The 17,170-nt window shown below is 36.6% G+C and overlaps 2 long non-coding RNA genes across 2 annotated transcripts in view; both read left to right on the top strand.

The window, feature by feature from the left end:
* Nucleotides 1-4,032, top strand: part of LOC139125995 (uncharacterized) — a 6,001-nt gene extending 1,969 nt beyond the window's left edge. Inside the window, exons 2-4 of the long non-coding RNA XR_011550426.1 lie at nt 2,631-2,723; nt 3,314-3,371; nt 3,953-4,032. This is a non-coding gene — a long non-coding RNA (uncharacterized lncRNA). The remainder of the gene's footprint in view (nt 1-2,630; nt 2,724-3,313; nt 3,372-3,952) is intronic.
* A 1,663-nt stretch (nt 4,033-5,695) lies between these two features.
* On the top strand, nt 5,696-9,180 carry LOC139125992 (uncharacterized). The gene is made up of 3 exons (XR_011550424.1): nt 5,696-6,095; nt 6,995-7,077; nt 8,119-9,180. It is a non-coding gene; the product is annotated as an uncharacterized lncRNA (long non-coding RNA).
* The last annotated feature ends 7,990 nt before the right edge of the window (nt 9,181-17,170 follow it).

The following is a 17,170-nucleotide window of genomic DNA, read 5'->3' as shown; positions in this document are numbered from 1 at the left end:
ACTGAATATTAATGAGTGTTTTATCTTTCGTTTTTTCTCAAAATCAATCGGCCACACCTTCAGAGTTACATATACTTTGAGTATACTGTTTTCGTGATATTACTCAGACATCACGAATCGAATTTCATCAATGGGAAATGCGAACTAATAAATAAGTATTCCTGCAAGATGAATTAAAGATACAACACACATGTGAGTGTATTTATCGACACACTTTCTAAGTTGACAGGACTTGGAAAAAAGTTTTCAACATGACCCATTATAAAATTTCGTCACTTAAAACGTCAGCATATCAAAATGGCAATTAGTCTTTACAATCTAACTCTTATTCTGGGACTGAATTACAGGTAACTCTGGACTCATTGCTCAATTCCCTATAATCAAAATTCATTAATTAAGCAACAGATTTTGTAGACAACATATTACTTTTTCTTTCCTTTTTATCCTTTCTGTCGTGATTCACGTCGTCACATCTTATTTGAAGTAGGATTACGAAGACATCGCAAAATTTTTGAGTAGTCGTACAGAATACAGTACTGATAAAAAAAACCGCTTAGGCCAAGAAAATAAAACAGTTTGTTTCTCATCCTCGCGCGCATCAATTGAGAGCCACCGCGATAAAATGAAAAAAAAAACACCAAAAACACGCGAGGATAGTGCATAACACAGTGTTGTATAAAACAGAACTGTAAACAAAATAAGTGACACTAACATTCAATTCAGAACTGTATACACATGTCACTGTTTCATTAAGCTGACAGAACTGCATTGCTGCAGTAAAAGTCAAACCGCAGAACTGTTGCTATACAAAAACACTGAAGCAAAAATGCTGTGCATTTATCTCTTCGTGCATTCCTTTGTCGTTTTCATGTTATTTGCGCGTTCTTGTAGGTTGAATAATAAAAAAATAGAAGAAAAAAACCCGCATCACCACATCATTTTTGCAATATGTCTCGCATGAGAAACAAACTTTTTATTTTTCTTGGCCTTACTAGATTTCATTCATACATTTATATTAGGTTCACTGATATACTTACCTTTTTCAAATACACCCGATGGAGATTTTCAATAACATGAAAAAACGTCAATTGTACGGGTAAATAATTATATTCTTCTGTTAATCACTAATACGCAGTTACTTCTATCGGTGACTTATCCAATATATGTGCGAAATTTGCGATGTTGGCTGTCGGTGATTGCGATATTGCAATTAATCTGCGAGAGCCAAAAAAAGTCCCGAAGGAAAAAAAGTCTTCCGTTTTGTAGCTGGTCCAATTAATTTGTTAAAAAAATGTTTTGTGATAATCATATTTATAAGCGAAGCAAAATATCCCCACGACTTGCCTGTATAACTTTTGTTACAGCACGAACGACTAACTTGATATAAATGTTGCCACACTACTAGAATGGGTTTGGAAAGTTGTTTCTAATCTTGCTATTACAACCATACTGTCTGATTTGTAGCCGATACATACACATAATAGTTTTCTTTCTCGGTAGGGTTCTCTGTGTAAACCAACAGCCGCTCATTCCCCTGCCTTTGTTTCATCAGTACTTATACTATCTCTTTGAATTTTACCCAACTGGAATTTAACTGTATAGCTACTATAAACAAGACTAGAAACAACTTCCCAAACCTATTCCAGTAATTTAACAACATTTAGATCAACTCAGTCGTTCGTACTACCATGAGTCGAAACACGATTGATTTGCTGCATTAATAGAAGAAAAGAAAATTGAGTACGAGAAAATGTGATAACAAATCGATCTATAAATCTATCTATCTATATATCTATTGACCAATTTATCGAATCGATTGATCGATCTATCGATTAATTGATCTATCTTTCTATCAAATTGATAGATCCTTCGTTCTATCGATCGACCTGCCCATCTATTTATCGACCGTCCGACCATCTATCAAAATTGATTGATAGATAGATAGATAGATCGATCTATCGATTGAGTGATCGGTTGAATGATCGATTTATTGATCGACCTATCTATCTACCTACCTATCTATCTATCTATCTATCTATCCATCTAATACCTATCTATCTATCTATAAATCGATCGATCTTTCGCTCCCAATGAATCGCTTAATCAGATATTATCAGTTCATTGATACATCATTGGTTGTTTTTGTTGAATTTTCTACGTTATAAGTTGATTTAATCCGTTATTTGTTCACTGATACGTTATTGGTAAATTTGTAGATACGTTATCGGTTAGGAAAACTTACTACGTTATCGGTAAATATTTACTACGTTATCGATTAGAAAAAATTACCATGTTATCGGTTCGTTACTACGTTATCGGTTGATTTGCTACGTTATCGATAATTTTTTACAACGTTATCGGGTTTCATACGTTATCGGTTAGATACTACATTATTGGTTGTAACAACGCTTGCCAGAGTTAATGGATTTTAGTCTGTAGCGTATCTTTATACATTTCCCTGACTTTCTTTGTATAAATGATACCCTATCCTGTAAATTGTAACAATTTTACCATTATTCTCCGTTAAATTGAGCAGTCTCTTCCTGCTTATTAATTGCGCTGTACGGCATATCAGGAAATATATTGGACACAACACTTAAAATGAACAGTAATTCATATCTTGATTACAGAGTGTACAACCAGAAGCAATCCTATTCTTTCGTGAACATTTTAATGGGATGTACGGAACAGATGCTTATATTATGGCGAAATGTCTAATTGAGGTAAGAGGGTGAATGAGAGCGTTAGTGTATAATTTCACAATTATAATCATTGAATGTTCATGACGGCATACCACCAGTTATGTTTTCGCGCAATTTTGTCGGCTGATGATTTTATCGTTTTCTGAACTACAGGAAACTGTATTAGATTATGCACTTAATATAGTCAAATAAGGACGAGGGTTCCATGCGGCAATGTTTCTGCTAGTCGGAATACACTTAATGCATGGATATCTCCTCCCCCCTCCCTCCTCGGCCGTATTTTGTGAATTACAATGTGTAAATCTTTGTCTCCGAGCATTGACTGCTGACTATGAAAGCCCGTAAGGGACATTATGTAAAGCAAAAAAAAACAAAACAACAACTTTATCTCGTCATTCCGTGCGCACGAGATAAATTACATTTATTTGCTTTACAAAATGTCCTTTACGGGCTTTCATAGCCGACGCATTGTACTCGTACTTTCAAAAAGTAGAGTATTTGACCAAGTCATCGCACACAACAACTAAACCCAACAGCAACAACTGACAAATATCTCACACTAGTTTTATGCTCATCTGGATAAAAAAATCATTTGCATTTCGTTGTTGCAGATTCCAGTATCCTTTACAGTAGTTGTTTTGGCCGGATCAGTCTCATATTGGATGGCAGGTAAAGTGTGAAACATATACATAACCTCTTTAATGAATGCCATGGCGATCACGAGAGGGGGTTAGACAGATAGAGAGACGGACAGGCAGACAGACATAGACGGGCAAAGAGACAGACAGACAGATAGACAGGTAGAGAGGAAGAGTGACAGTCACTATGTAAATCTATGCACACGATCATACAAATTTCTGGTTCTGGTCTCTGTCTGTCTGTCTCTCTCTGTCTGTCTGTCTCTCTCTCTCTCTCTCTCTCTTCCCAGCTAGACCGAAGCACTGTACTCCCTGTTCAGATAAATAACTTTCGGTGTAGTTCCGAAAATTATTTATAAATCCTCTCATTGTGGTTATCCTCAGTGAATAGACTTTGTAGCAATTTTTGTTACTCGGCAAGGGAGCCACATCTGAAGCTTTCCTTCAGTAATCAGAAATACAAAGTAACGCTGCATTATTTCGGTAATGCTTAAAGATGTGAAAATTTAAGCGTCTAACTTGTCGGTGTACTCTTCAAGATAGTATGCAAATTTCTTAAACTGATTCATTGATATTTACACGCGTTTATCTTTATGCTTCATCTTCTCCAAGGTTTAAATCCCGAGATTGAAAGATTCTTTACATACCTGTTGTTGCTGTTCATTGTCGCACTTGCCGGCTCTGCACTCGGTAAGATCATCCCGTGAATACACCTGTCAGATTTCTGTAATTCAAGACTTGCAATCGGCCCATACACATATCAGTGTAGGGTTTTAGTAAAGTGTTTGGTTCATTTGAATTCACAGTGTCAGTAAATGCATCGTCAATTTGACCTTAAAAATTGTTTGAATGTGGTTGACTTTCGAACCATGATTGATTTTCGAACCATAAACCTTTAAAGTAATATGCGCCTCGAAAGTAGAAAAACAATTGAAGTTTCGCTCAAATTTTTCTCAAGGAATCTTTTAACCATTATCTTTAAAAAATCAAGAATAAAAATCAAGGGTCACGGTGCAACTTTGGGAATGCGGAAACAAAAATTCCAAGATATGCCTAAACTTGAAATTCAAAATGGCCCTGTGCTACCTCTATGGAAAAAAAATAAACTTTCCATTTTCAAACAACTAAGACGGTGAAAATTTTTCTTGCGCAAAGGGTTTCGAAATGAACCCCCATATTTGGTAGATCAGAAAAGAAATAAAAAAAATTGAGAGGCCGAATATCTGTCCCCGAGGCGCGTTCTACCTTGAACCGATGTTTTCAATCACTCTTCGATATTGTTTACATTATTCTATTCTTGGCGTCCGTCCGTTTTTTAATTCAATATCAATTCTCTGAACATTTACATTTTACTCAATCGCTAAATATCTAGACTTTGTGCCTTACACTTAGCCTTACATTATCTTCATTACTGTCTTTGAATTGCAGGTTTTGCAATAGCCACGGCTTGTACATCGTATGGCGTCGCTATGGTCGTTGCTATGTGCATTTTTATGCCACTAAATATATTCGAAGGATTTTATATAAACGTAGCGTATGTATACCATGTGACACGTGTCATAAAGTAGTTATATATATATATATATATATATATATAATATATATATATATGCCCAGTATTCCGAACGTATGACATCAAACACAAACACAGCGGTAGTATCATTCCGAGCCAGTAGGCGAATCACCGATGACGTCACACGAAAGGGAAATACTTGGCGATCGCATACACAGACCTACTTTATTTTATATGAATTAAAAATTTGATTTTCCCGTACCATCTAATTTTAACCTTTTTATTGTGTCAGCCTATCCAGGTCACGTACATGTGCGCGCTCCATGTAAGACGTCAGCCACTCTTTCTCTGTCAGATACACCATTTTCTGTGAAGTACAAGCGATATAATGTCAAAAAACGACCCGAGATTTGTCTACACCTTGTTGTAGAAAGCCATGCTCATACTATGGTATACTGTAAGATCGAACACGGTGTGTCCACAAAATTCTTCAGAATCCAATCCAAATTCACGTACATGACAGCGCCAACAGAATCACCAGGAGGAAAGAGTTTCAAGCCTATTACCCTACGTCTGCTACTTCGGACGTCAAAATAATTAAATTGTCGTTCATCCCGATACGTTCATTTTTTTCTAAATATCAAAGCACCATTTGTGTTCAATTGCGTTGGGGGTTTGCCATACACTTTTGTCGTCTTCCTAGTCAAAAGCAAATTTCCGCGGATTGGATTCGAACTCACAACGTACAGCACCCAGTCACCTAGCAAAGACATCACGGTCAAAACCGCTCAGCCAAATACCCACCCCTAAAACAAGAGTGGTTCAATAACCTAGTTAAGTCGTCGCAATTCTTCTGACTGCGACCCCTCCACACACTGCTCTTGCACACACAGACACACACAGACAGACACAGACTCAGACACACACACGCTATTACACATCATTCTAACACTTTTTCATACCATGTACAAAGATTAAGACAGAATTATATCAATATGCATACATTTAACAAAAGAATCTATTTCACCTATACTATACTCACTGGATGGTTTCTTTGGCGCACTGGTATTTTTCTGCATTAAATCATATCGTGACATCTTTCCATGGTGTGATTATGACCAAACATTTATCTCAAATACAGTACAATCCCTGTGTATCTGCGTTGGTTTGAGTTCTTATCATACCCAAGATATGGTTACGAGGCTATATCTATCAATCAGTGGCATGGATACGGAAAGCTTGGTAAGACTACATCTGTTACATTGATGTTTGGAAGGCAACAATTTTGTAAACGAGAATTATAATAATATAATGAGCCATCAACAGTCAGTTGGATAATTGGGGAAGTTTAGGATTCACGGTATAATGTGCCCTAGCCAAACGTTGATTAAAAACTTTTCAGTAAGTCGATCTGTTTTTTTTCTTATATTGAATGCCTTAAAACTGTAGCAAAATATTCGTGCGAGATACAATTGTCGTACAGAGATTCACGCCACTCATCCCATTTTTCATCGTCATGGTTTGGCCCAACACTATTGTTTAAATGGTGAAGTTCGTCTGCTATAGTGGTAAGCGGGGTTGAATATATTTATGAAGTATTACGAGATAGATTCTCAAACCACTATGCTACCAATCAAAAGTTGGAGTAAATCGGTTATACTTTTAGAAAAATACACAAATAAACTCAATTCATAGATTTAATTTGTTTAATACCTGGAGTAATGCGTCGATTTTTCCCTACTTACCCAGTACACTGGGAGTGTGAGAGCACCAGTATGGGATCGGTTTGTTCTCAAAGTCTGTATTGTCGCGCGAGCGAAATATAATTTGAGGTTATAAACGGCAAGCGAGGGTATTTGGTTGCGGATCTGAGAGCTCTGGGATAAAAATTAGCATATTTGGCAGAAAATAATCACCGAGAGAAGCGAGTTTATTATCGAGTTCTGGTCCGGATTTAGATTTAAGTATGAACAATAACAGTGCATTCTACACCTTCAGACGCTGTGCAAACGAGGCACATATATGTTTCAACGTTTTTTGAGAGTGGAACAAGAACTTCAAGTTAATGTACTGAGAAAAAACTGCAAAAAAATTACAGAAAGTTAAGGCTACATTTTAATCTTATTTTTTTTTCTTCCTAGTCTGTGACTTGGATTCAAATAAAACTCAGAATATTTGCCTGCCGGACGGTGATGCTATTTTGGAAATGTACAGTTTTTATCCAGTGAGTATCTCAAGAGTTTGAGATTTTGTGTCTATCTATCTATCTATCTATCTATCTATCTATCTATCTATCTATCTATCTATCTATCTATCTATCTATCTGTCTGTCTGTCTGTCTGTCTGTCTGTCTGTCTGTCTGTCTGTCTGTCTACCTATCTACCTACCTACCTACCTACTTACCTACCTACCTACGTATGTATGTATGTATGTATGTATGTATGTATGTATGTATGTATGTATGTATGTATGTATGTATGTATGTATGTATGTATGTATGTATGTATGTATGTATGTATGTATGTATGTATGTATGTATGTATGTATGTATGTATCTGTGTATGTATGTATGTATGTATGTATGTATGTATGTATGTATGTATGTATGTATGTATGTATGTATGTATGTATGTATGTATGTATGTATGTATGTATGTATGTATGTATGTATGTATGTATGTATGTATGTATGTATGTATGTATGTATGTATGTATGTATGTATGTATGTATGTATGTATGTATCTGTGTGTGTGTATGTATGTATGTATGTATGTATGTATGTATGTATGTATGTATGTATGTATGTATGTATGTATGTATGTATGTATGTATGTCTCTATCTATCTATCTATCTATCTATCTATCTATCTATCTATCTATCTATCTATCTATTCTTTTATCTAATTTTGACTCTGCAATCGTCGACATTCGATTACAACCAGCCTACTAGTGTTCGGAAACTCTATGAAACAAAGTTGTAATGGTAACATTTCTCTCTCTCTCTCTCTCTCTCTCTCTCTCTCTCTCTCTCTCTCTCTCTCTCTCTCTCTCTCTCTCTCTCTCTATATATTTACACGCCCTTATCTTTCTATATATAATTAATTTTTGTGTGTCTGTGCGTGTTCGTGTCTGTGTTTCTATCGACATGCATGTGCTTTAGGAAGGACCAAACTTAGTTTAATGGTAACAACATTTTATGTAGCCACTGGAAACCCTTCGTGATAAACTGTACATTTAGTTGCATTAATTATTTCCATGTTGCAGGAACACTTTTCCATGGATGTGACAATGTTGGTGATACTAGCCATCGTATATCAGCTGACGGCGTTTTTGCTGTTGCTTGCTAGAACGTATCTGAAAGTAGGTCAACGTGCGGGCGCGTAAAAAAGAGTGACAGTTCCCGCTTTCGATGCAATAGACGAAAGTATGACACAGGAATTAACTGTGAAGTGTAAGAAGTTACTATAGTCTGCAATGCAAATAGATAGATAGTCTGTAAATTTTAGCCAATAGAGCGTATAGACAAGGAAAGACAACATGTCGAGATATTAGTCTCATCATTTAAAAATATGGTGCAAATTTACGATGTGAAACGATTAATCTTATGAATAATTTTTACATAACATTAACATTGTAAAGAGTAGAACTTGTCGTAGGTTTTTCTTAAGGTAGAATGAGCCTCTTGGAAAGACGTTCGGACTCTCAAATTTTTATAATCCTTTTCTGATATACCACTTGTGGGGGATCATTTTAAAGCCCTTGGTGCAAGAAAACTTCACCGTCTTAGTTTTTTGAAAATCGTAAATTTGCGAAGAGATGGCAGCCATTTTGGATTTCAGTTATCGATAAATATTAGGAAATTTGTTTCTCCAGTGTCAGACTTCGCACGATGACTCCTAATTTTTACTCATGATTTGGTAAGAGAATGGTTGGAAGTTTCATTGAGGAAAGTTTGAGCAAAAGTTTATGTCTTTCACTTTCGAGGCGCATACTGCCTCAATGGGAGTTTATTTATCCTTGTATTATTTCTTTCAAGATTACTTTAAGGTATGTATGTTATTAAAGTTTACTTTTGACGTTTTTGACTTTTTGAAGGCACATATATCTCAAGTTTATGTTGAATACCTTGGTTCTCTGTACTCTTGATCGGTTCGGACACATACTGAAATCTGCGAATGTCAGTATGCAGTCATTTTAGTAAGTATTCACATAAGTTCCTTTTAATAACGCCTCCACGCTTAAGGCCTAGGTATAGGAATGCGCCATATAAAAAACCGCCATTTTGACTCGGATATCCACATAATACAGACAAGCCTCTTGAATTGTTGAGCCAATGATTTTGTTTTTAGCTTTACATTGTGAAGAAGGGATATCTAGAAGTCCCCTATCAGTTTAATTAATAAAATATGATTGTCACAAAAAATAAAACAAAAAACCCTGGCTTTGTAATTCAACTTTGTCGAATGATTCTGTCAACATCAAACGCATATTTTTGCACTTTGCATAAAATGTGTCTTGATATAACATGTATAGAAGAGATGTATGCAGTGTATAACAATGTTACGGCCCTGATACGGGTATTGCGGTCTTAGGTCGTAAGGCTGAATGGTCCGAATCGGGCGTTGGCCTTGTTTATAAGGGGAACATTCGATCAGTAACGCGGGTCGCAACAAAATGAAGGTAGTTATTAAATACCTCTTGTATTCAATTACTTAATGTAACCAAACGTTGACCAGCAACCACCACTGAAAGCGACGATATTGTATGAAAGAGTCACATGACATCTATTGACATCTAATAATATATCTTTAGGGACCTGATACAGGTTTTGCGCACTTCGCGGTCGTGCGGCGGAAGGGCCCGAACCGCTCTGGCCTTGTTTATGAATGGAAAATTCTATTTAGTCCATGAGCCAGACCCCCAAAATTGGTCGATTGGTACCATTTGGGTGGGCAAATTCCCCCATACATTTTCTGAAAGCCCGAAATCTGAACTTTCTGAAAATCTTTGGTGGACATGTCTCAGAAGTAGCTTTCTGTCTCAAAAGTTGTTGTTATGGCAACCATACTAAAAATCTTAAAAGTTAAGAATACTATACAAAACTGACTATTTAGTGAACAGCAAAAGATATTTACATGATTTCATGACACATACTGGTACTTCACATTATGGCCTTTCAGTTGACCCAATGACCTTGAACATTCTGGGTCAAGGTCAATAGGTCATGCCCATAACATCTCAGAAATTCTGTAAAATCAAGCATTTTCACAAATACTTTTATGCTACGTGTACATAACATATAATAGAAACTCAAAAACTTGCTCAACAATAGCCACAGATGTGTGCTCTTTGAAATTAGTATGTTTGTATCAGGGATGATGTCGTTAGTGAGTAATTACCAAGACAACCATATGTGTGTTTTCAGTTATGCATGTAGCCTATGAGCCAGACCCCAAATTTTGTCAATTTGCTTCCATTTGACTCAAGTGGGGAACAAAGCCGCCTTTTAAACAAAATTTGGCAAAGTTTTATGTTTTTGTTTTCATGATTGAAGTAACATGTTCACTTATCAAAAATGAGTATCTGTGTCGGACCAACGTAGTTAGTGGGAGATGGTTATAAACTTGTCAACGAGTAGACAAGTAGTCTGATCTCAAGAGATACCGATATACTATAACTTTTTTCCGGATTTCATGTTGAGCTACCCTGTATCTCCAGATAAATGCTTTTGGTTGTTATTTTCCATTGGGGCGGAGCTTAGGTCACATGGGAAAAGCTTTAACAAGAGGCCTAGCAGCCGATAGACTTCTGCTGTTATGTATTGCTTAAAAATAAAAAAGGTCAGGTTTTGTTTGTAAATAAACTTTGTAATACTGATACATCTGCTTATGTTGATTTTAGGAACACTGAACAAGGACATCCTTGCAAATGCATGTATTACTATTATATAATAATGGGCTCTTGTTTTTCATCTCTACCATAAATATGCAATTCAAGTATTAGCAAAATTTGAAGAAACTGAAGTAATACCTAGGAACGTTTAAAGGTAGTTGTGAGAAAATTGTGTTTTTCAAACAAAAATGAAAAAGGCCAAAAAATTTCAAGTAGGAAACTTTTCTTCTCAACTTGAATAAACCTCACTCAGGTTGTCCCTAGGAACCCACATAACACATTTCAAAGTTGATAAAAAGGAAGAAATGCCCGAAAATACAAATATGTAAATTTCACCATGATTTGAACAAATCTAACTAAACTCAGCCAAATGAGTTGCATACCAGTATTGAAAGCAATTAGACCAGCAGTTTCAGAGAATAAAACAATTGTTGATAGATGACGGATGACGACGGACAATCCACCTATCTGATATGCTCCACGTCACACTGACAGCGAAGGTAAAAACTGCGTAACCACCTGAAACCACCATTCCTGAAAAATGATCGCTGTGTCGTGAATATCTTGGTCCAGTTAGTTGCGCTGATTTAATGACTGTCGGTTTCAATGTTACACATGTTGCTACAGCAAGTAGAATTGCAACTTCAGTTCGCTTTTTTTTTGAATCTATCTATTCGCCTTTTGTTGAAAGTTTTGAATTTTGTCTAGGCATGTACAATACACATATCATGCGCATATAATATCCGAGTAATTAAGTAACAAAGAAATCATCAACATATAAAATAATTCAGCTTCATGCGATATTTCTCATAAAACTGGAAAAGTGAGTTGTGTAAGTAATAAAATCAAAATCTTGAAATTAAACTTCACTAGTACTCCAAGGGAGTACTATTCATTTGTTGTACATCCTATTTGTTTTGTGGTCATATACTCACTTATTTTTTCAGACATGGAAATTCACTTAACCTTTGGTGATTAAAATACAATTAGTCACCTCCTAAATAATCTTTAATTTAATATATATTTCAATAAAGTAAAAAGATTAAGTGGCATTTCTTTTTTCACGCAATATCATTGTCTTGATTGAGTTTGTGAAAAATTTTGTTAAATCTAACGTAATGGATGTTTCAGAGGATGTTAATCAAAACAAGCGGGCGAAAAATGTGCAAATATTACGTCCACGTATCATTTAAGGTGCTAGCTATGACTCACATCTTAATAAGCTCGGGGAACTCAATTTTTGGAAAGGTTTGTTCAAAGCAACCAAAATTCGCAAATTTGAAACTGTATTACATATTGTATAATCTAGACCGCGGAGAAAAAGTGTTCCCACAAGAAAACACTTAGTAGACTTGAATGTGAAAATTTAGTTCAATCTACTATTAACTGCAATCTGAGTCTAGGGTGTCACAAGGGATGCTACAAATGCAAATACTGGAGTCTATCAGAAAAGATGTATAATTTGTGAAAGAACAAAATATATAATACAGGGGCTAAACACGAGAACCCCTACATCAAGCAGTAGACTTGAGGCCAAACATAAGTCTTTGGGAAAATGCTGTAGAAAGGATGATGGCTATAACGTCGAGGGGTATTGTAGCAGCAGAAGCACACTGCCACGCAGCTGCTATACAGTACCCGACAGAACTAACGCAACAAAAGGCAAGCCTCGGGCAGGCCACAGGCTTGCCCCAAGCCAGCTCAGGCTGACATAGGCTTGCCTGGGTCTGCTACAAAAACCCTTGATTTTACAGAATGCACAGTCTGAGCTTGTGTTTGATAGCTGGTATTCCTTTACCAACATTACCTTGTCGTGATTGGCGACAGTAGCTGGAAAATTTGTTGTAGCTTATGCTTCGTTGTTATAATATTCGACAAATATTCGATATAATGGCTAATATGAACACATCTTGTAAGACTGAAGGACAGCCAGGGGCGTAAACAAGTGACAAGATGGAGTTCAGTTCAGATACAGCGCTGTGATGGAGATACTTGTAGAGTTCAGTAATTTTTCCCCACATAAATGAAAATTGGTCAAGGAAAGAATATTGGTCAAGGAAAGAGCCGATACCGTGCAACAAAATATTTGGAAAATGGAATTCGATTGTATGGTCGTAAATGTCCAGAGTCGTTCATTGCCGTCCACACGACGTTAGGTCGTTATCGTTCAGCTGTCAGTGAATCTGATTCCGCTGGAGCCATTCACGTCATTTCCAAACCCGTCGAATATGTTCCGACGAAGATTCGCCCAAGAAGAAAATATTTCCTTCCTTCGCGATATATGTCGTTTAACGTTTCTGCCAAGTTTTCTTTTAAAAAGTACGCCGAAGTTTTCTTTTTTGTTCTTTAAATTGTATGGACAGGCATTATTTCTCATCTCAAAATAGTATATGTCCCAGGACAATAGTTAAAAAAACCCACCCTAGCTGTCTTTATTTTTGGGCACATTACTAACGCTAGGATTTTTTTCCAGAATCTGAATAACAGAACTATTATTGTTCAGGGTTTTCCACTGACTTTTGACAGCAGGGCGTGACATCTGGCCACATTTTAGGTAACAGAAAAAATTGTGTAGCCTGTCCACTCAGGCTTCCGTTAGGAGATGAAGCCATGCAAGTGGTTCTGAAAGTTTATTTTTAAATTTACTAAACAACAGACATCAAAACAGGTCCAATAATCATTATCATTCAAGGTAACTGAGAAATTTACCAGGTCCAAGGGATATATCAAAAAATGACAAAAGCAATGGGGTAATCTTGAACCACGAAATACTTTTGGTACCACTTGTCCGGAATGGGTACGCGTACCTTGCCAGCTAGCTGCCCCCGTCAAAATTGACCCAAAGCGACAAATCTAATACAACGTTACCGGAAATTTGATAAATATCTGATAAGCATTACGTCGATGCGCAGTTAGTTTGTTCAAGCGCTTGGTTGACAGTTGATGTCTTGATATCGATGATATAATGCGTTGATATGCAGTCAGCAACAGGCTGCCCTGGTTACATTGTCCGCTGGTTCCGTAAAATTAGATATTAAATGTCTAAACCTTCGCCAATTTCAAAATTAAGACTTTCTACAGCTGAGTAGCATACACACGCAGATCTAGATCGCTTAAATTTAATAATTTTCTCTTGATACATTTTCAGAAGCATTCCTTTGTCTTACTTGTTCGGCGTCGATTTTCATGATGAGCGTCCATTTTTAGTAATCCGCGTTAAGTACCCGAGGAGCCCTATACATGTAATTATAGGAAATACGTCGATCCGAAAACCACTGGCGCAACTGGGGCAGCAACGGGTTGTCTGATGAATCTGATTAAAATCAGATGTAGGGTACGCCGACGCCTATACGGTATTCTGCTGCTGTTACCTCACAGCACCAGAATACCGTTTAGACGTCTGATGACCTCTTTAAGGTGGTGTGGCATGAAAAATGTGATTTTGGGCAATTTTCACCTTTTGTACATAAATCAGTACGTCATATACTACCACCTTGTGAGGATTGCCTTTATCATGCATGCTTTGCGTGCAAACTATCAGACTGCTGTCTGGAAAGGAAGCCTTGCTTGTCATCCATATATACTAAATTTTCATGAAGGGCATGGTTGGGTTATTGAAGACCGTCGTTTGTCAATCAAATCGATAAGGGGCATACCAGGGTTGTTGGAGTTTGAGGCATGTAAATGTTCAAAATAGTGCAAATTTCCGCCATGTCAATGTCTGGTAAACGGAATAAGGTATACTCCGGTATATATAATCTCCTGACATATGGAAATACTGTTGACTTTGAAGAACAGCTAGGTTACTGATGATGATGATGATGATGATGATGATGATGATGATGATGATGGAGAAGAAAATAATAATGAGGATCAATGTAAAGATTGTTACCTAGATATTACTACTTTCTTATGAAATGCTTTACAGTGTGTTAGTGGTGGTTGACTAATGTACGTAAGAATTACTGGTACTGTATTTTGATAAAACCCATGCCAGGGAAAACGTAGTGGATCACAGAAAGTCAACATAACATTGGTCGTTGGTCATTTGTAATTAGTAAATTAACGATGAACGTTAATATATTTGTTTTATTTAGTGCTATTTACTTTTGATCAAGCCGTTTTAAACAGTAGTTTTATTATTAGCTCTATCAGACACATTTCATTTTGTTATCTATCGTTGATATATTTACGGCTGATGTCCAGCAGCATTAAAAACTTATTTCTGACTGGTCTATTTCTTTGTTAGATCAGGTGCGGGCCACGCATATAAAGGTATAAGTACTGAGGCTCAGTACGTTGTTCAAATTATCACGTTAAAGTTCAGATGTCATGTCACTAATGATTTTGCATTTACGTAAACGTTCGAAAAAACATTAAAATGACACATGTTTGTTTACAGTAGTATGAAAATTCTGAAGAAATACATTATTGGCCAATACGTATAGCTATAGCTAATAGCTGTAGGCTGTTAGCTAAATATAAGCTTGTTGATATTGCTTATCATTGATAATTATGATGTTTAATACAAACTGGTACCATAAAATACTCTTTCCGTGTAAAAACATATATGTAACACCATAGAAATCACCATTTTATTCTATGTTTAACCTTGTTCTTTCATTGACCTTGACCTTGGTTTGAAAAGAGCATCAGACAATGTGGTCAAATTTAATACCGGTAGAAGCCACATGCATCGTTTATAAAAGACAAGAGTGCATCTTTGCTGACAAGAGTGCACCTTGCTTGAAAATGTCAAAAAGTGCACAACGAAAGAGACACTATTTCTGTGCATAGCCACATGAAATGTAACTTTCATGTTTTGAACTTTGACCTCATTTGGTCATGTACGCTTGACCTTGTCACATCTTGAGTGAAAGTTAGAATGTGTAACATATCCTATTTATGTATCAATTTTGGTATGAACATTTTCATAAGGCAGGATATTCACTTTTGTATACAATTGTACTTTCTAAATAATTCAGATGTTTGTTTCTATGGCAACGGTTTTCACCCATTACTAAGCTACCAAAACTTTTCAGAAAATTCAGAGTTTCAACTTTCAGAAATATATAAAGTGTGAGATTGCCCTCTGCTTGCCCCAAATAGTACCAATTGACCATAATTGGGGCCTGGCTCATAGAGTACATGTATAACTGAAAACACACTGATGGTTGCCTTGGTAATTACTCACTACCAACAACATCCCTGATACATAACATACTAATTTTCAAAGAGCACATATCTGTGGCTATGTCTGAACAAGTTTTGAGTTTCTATCATATTTTATGTTAATGTAGCAGAAAAGTATTTATGAAAAATGCTCTATTTTATCGAAATTCTGAGATGTTATGGGCATGACCTATTGACCTTGACCCAGAATGTTCAAGGTCATGGGGTCAATTGAAAGGCCATGATGTGAGGTACCAGTGTCTGTCTTGAAATCACGTAAATATCTTTTACCGTTCCCTAGAAAATCAGTTTTATCTAAATTCTTAGCTTGTAAGATGTAAGTATTGTTGCCATGACAACGACTTTTGAGACAGAAAGCTACTTCTATGACCTGTCCACCAAAGATTTTCAGAAAGTTCAGATTTCGGGCTTTCACACTGCATAAAAACACTATAATACTTATGTATTAGCATGGATTATGGCCTGTATTTTAGCTGAAGAGTGCATATACAGATGAATACAGTCAAGAATACATTGTTTGTATCCAGCAAGCCTATATTCACGTGGATTCATGTGTATTCACGTGTATTATTCTATAATACAGGCAACTCATTAATGTGGATTAATCTGTATTATTGCGTTTTCATGCAGTGTCAGAAAATGTATGGTGGAATTTGCCCACCCAATGGTACCAATAACCTATCTGGCTCATGGACTAATTAGCAACGCGGGCAGTAACACAATGTAAGTATATAAATACTACACAAGATTGCCAATATTAGGACAAAGTGTGCCGCAAATTGTAACTCAAATGCGAAGGCAGTGATAATGGTAAAAATACAAATGACTCTGGAACCATATGCAAATTCAAATGCTGGCATTTTGCCGTACATTTGACCGCGTACGTTCAACGGCCGAACGGTCGCGTCACCATGCAATTTGTGAGCAGCTCAATTTTCATCGATAGCACGGAATAGCTCGCGAACATAAATCCAATCACGCAAGCAATTCCATCAAATGCGTACTAATAATGGCAGTGCAACTACAGGAGGTTCGTTGTTAAGATACTGTAGTTATGGTAACAGCTATACGGTGTGCGCAGTTGTGATATTTCTCGTCAGGATGGGAAGCGAAGAGACTTGAGTCATGGAACTATGCGACATATAAGCCACGGCTCGGTAACGAAACGTGCGTCATACGAGGGTGATCAGCAAAGCCTTGGCAGGTACAGGGTTCCTTAAGAATCACTGGG

The sequence above is a fragment of the Ptychodera flava genome (assembly GCF_041260155.1).
Source record: "Ptychodera flava strain L36383 chromosome 3 unlocalized genomic scaffold, AS_Pfla_20210202 Scaffold_26__1_contigs__length_13983176_pilon, whole genome shotgun sequence".
Classification (NCBI taxonomy): Eukaryota; Metazoa; Hemichordata; class Enteropneusta; family Ptychoderidae; genus Ptychodera; species Ptychodera flava.
Note: the sequence above shows the minus strand (reverse complement) of the source record. Positions and strands in the feature narration are given on the sequence as shown.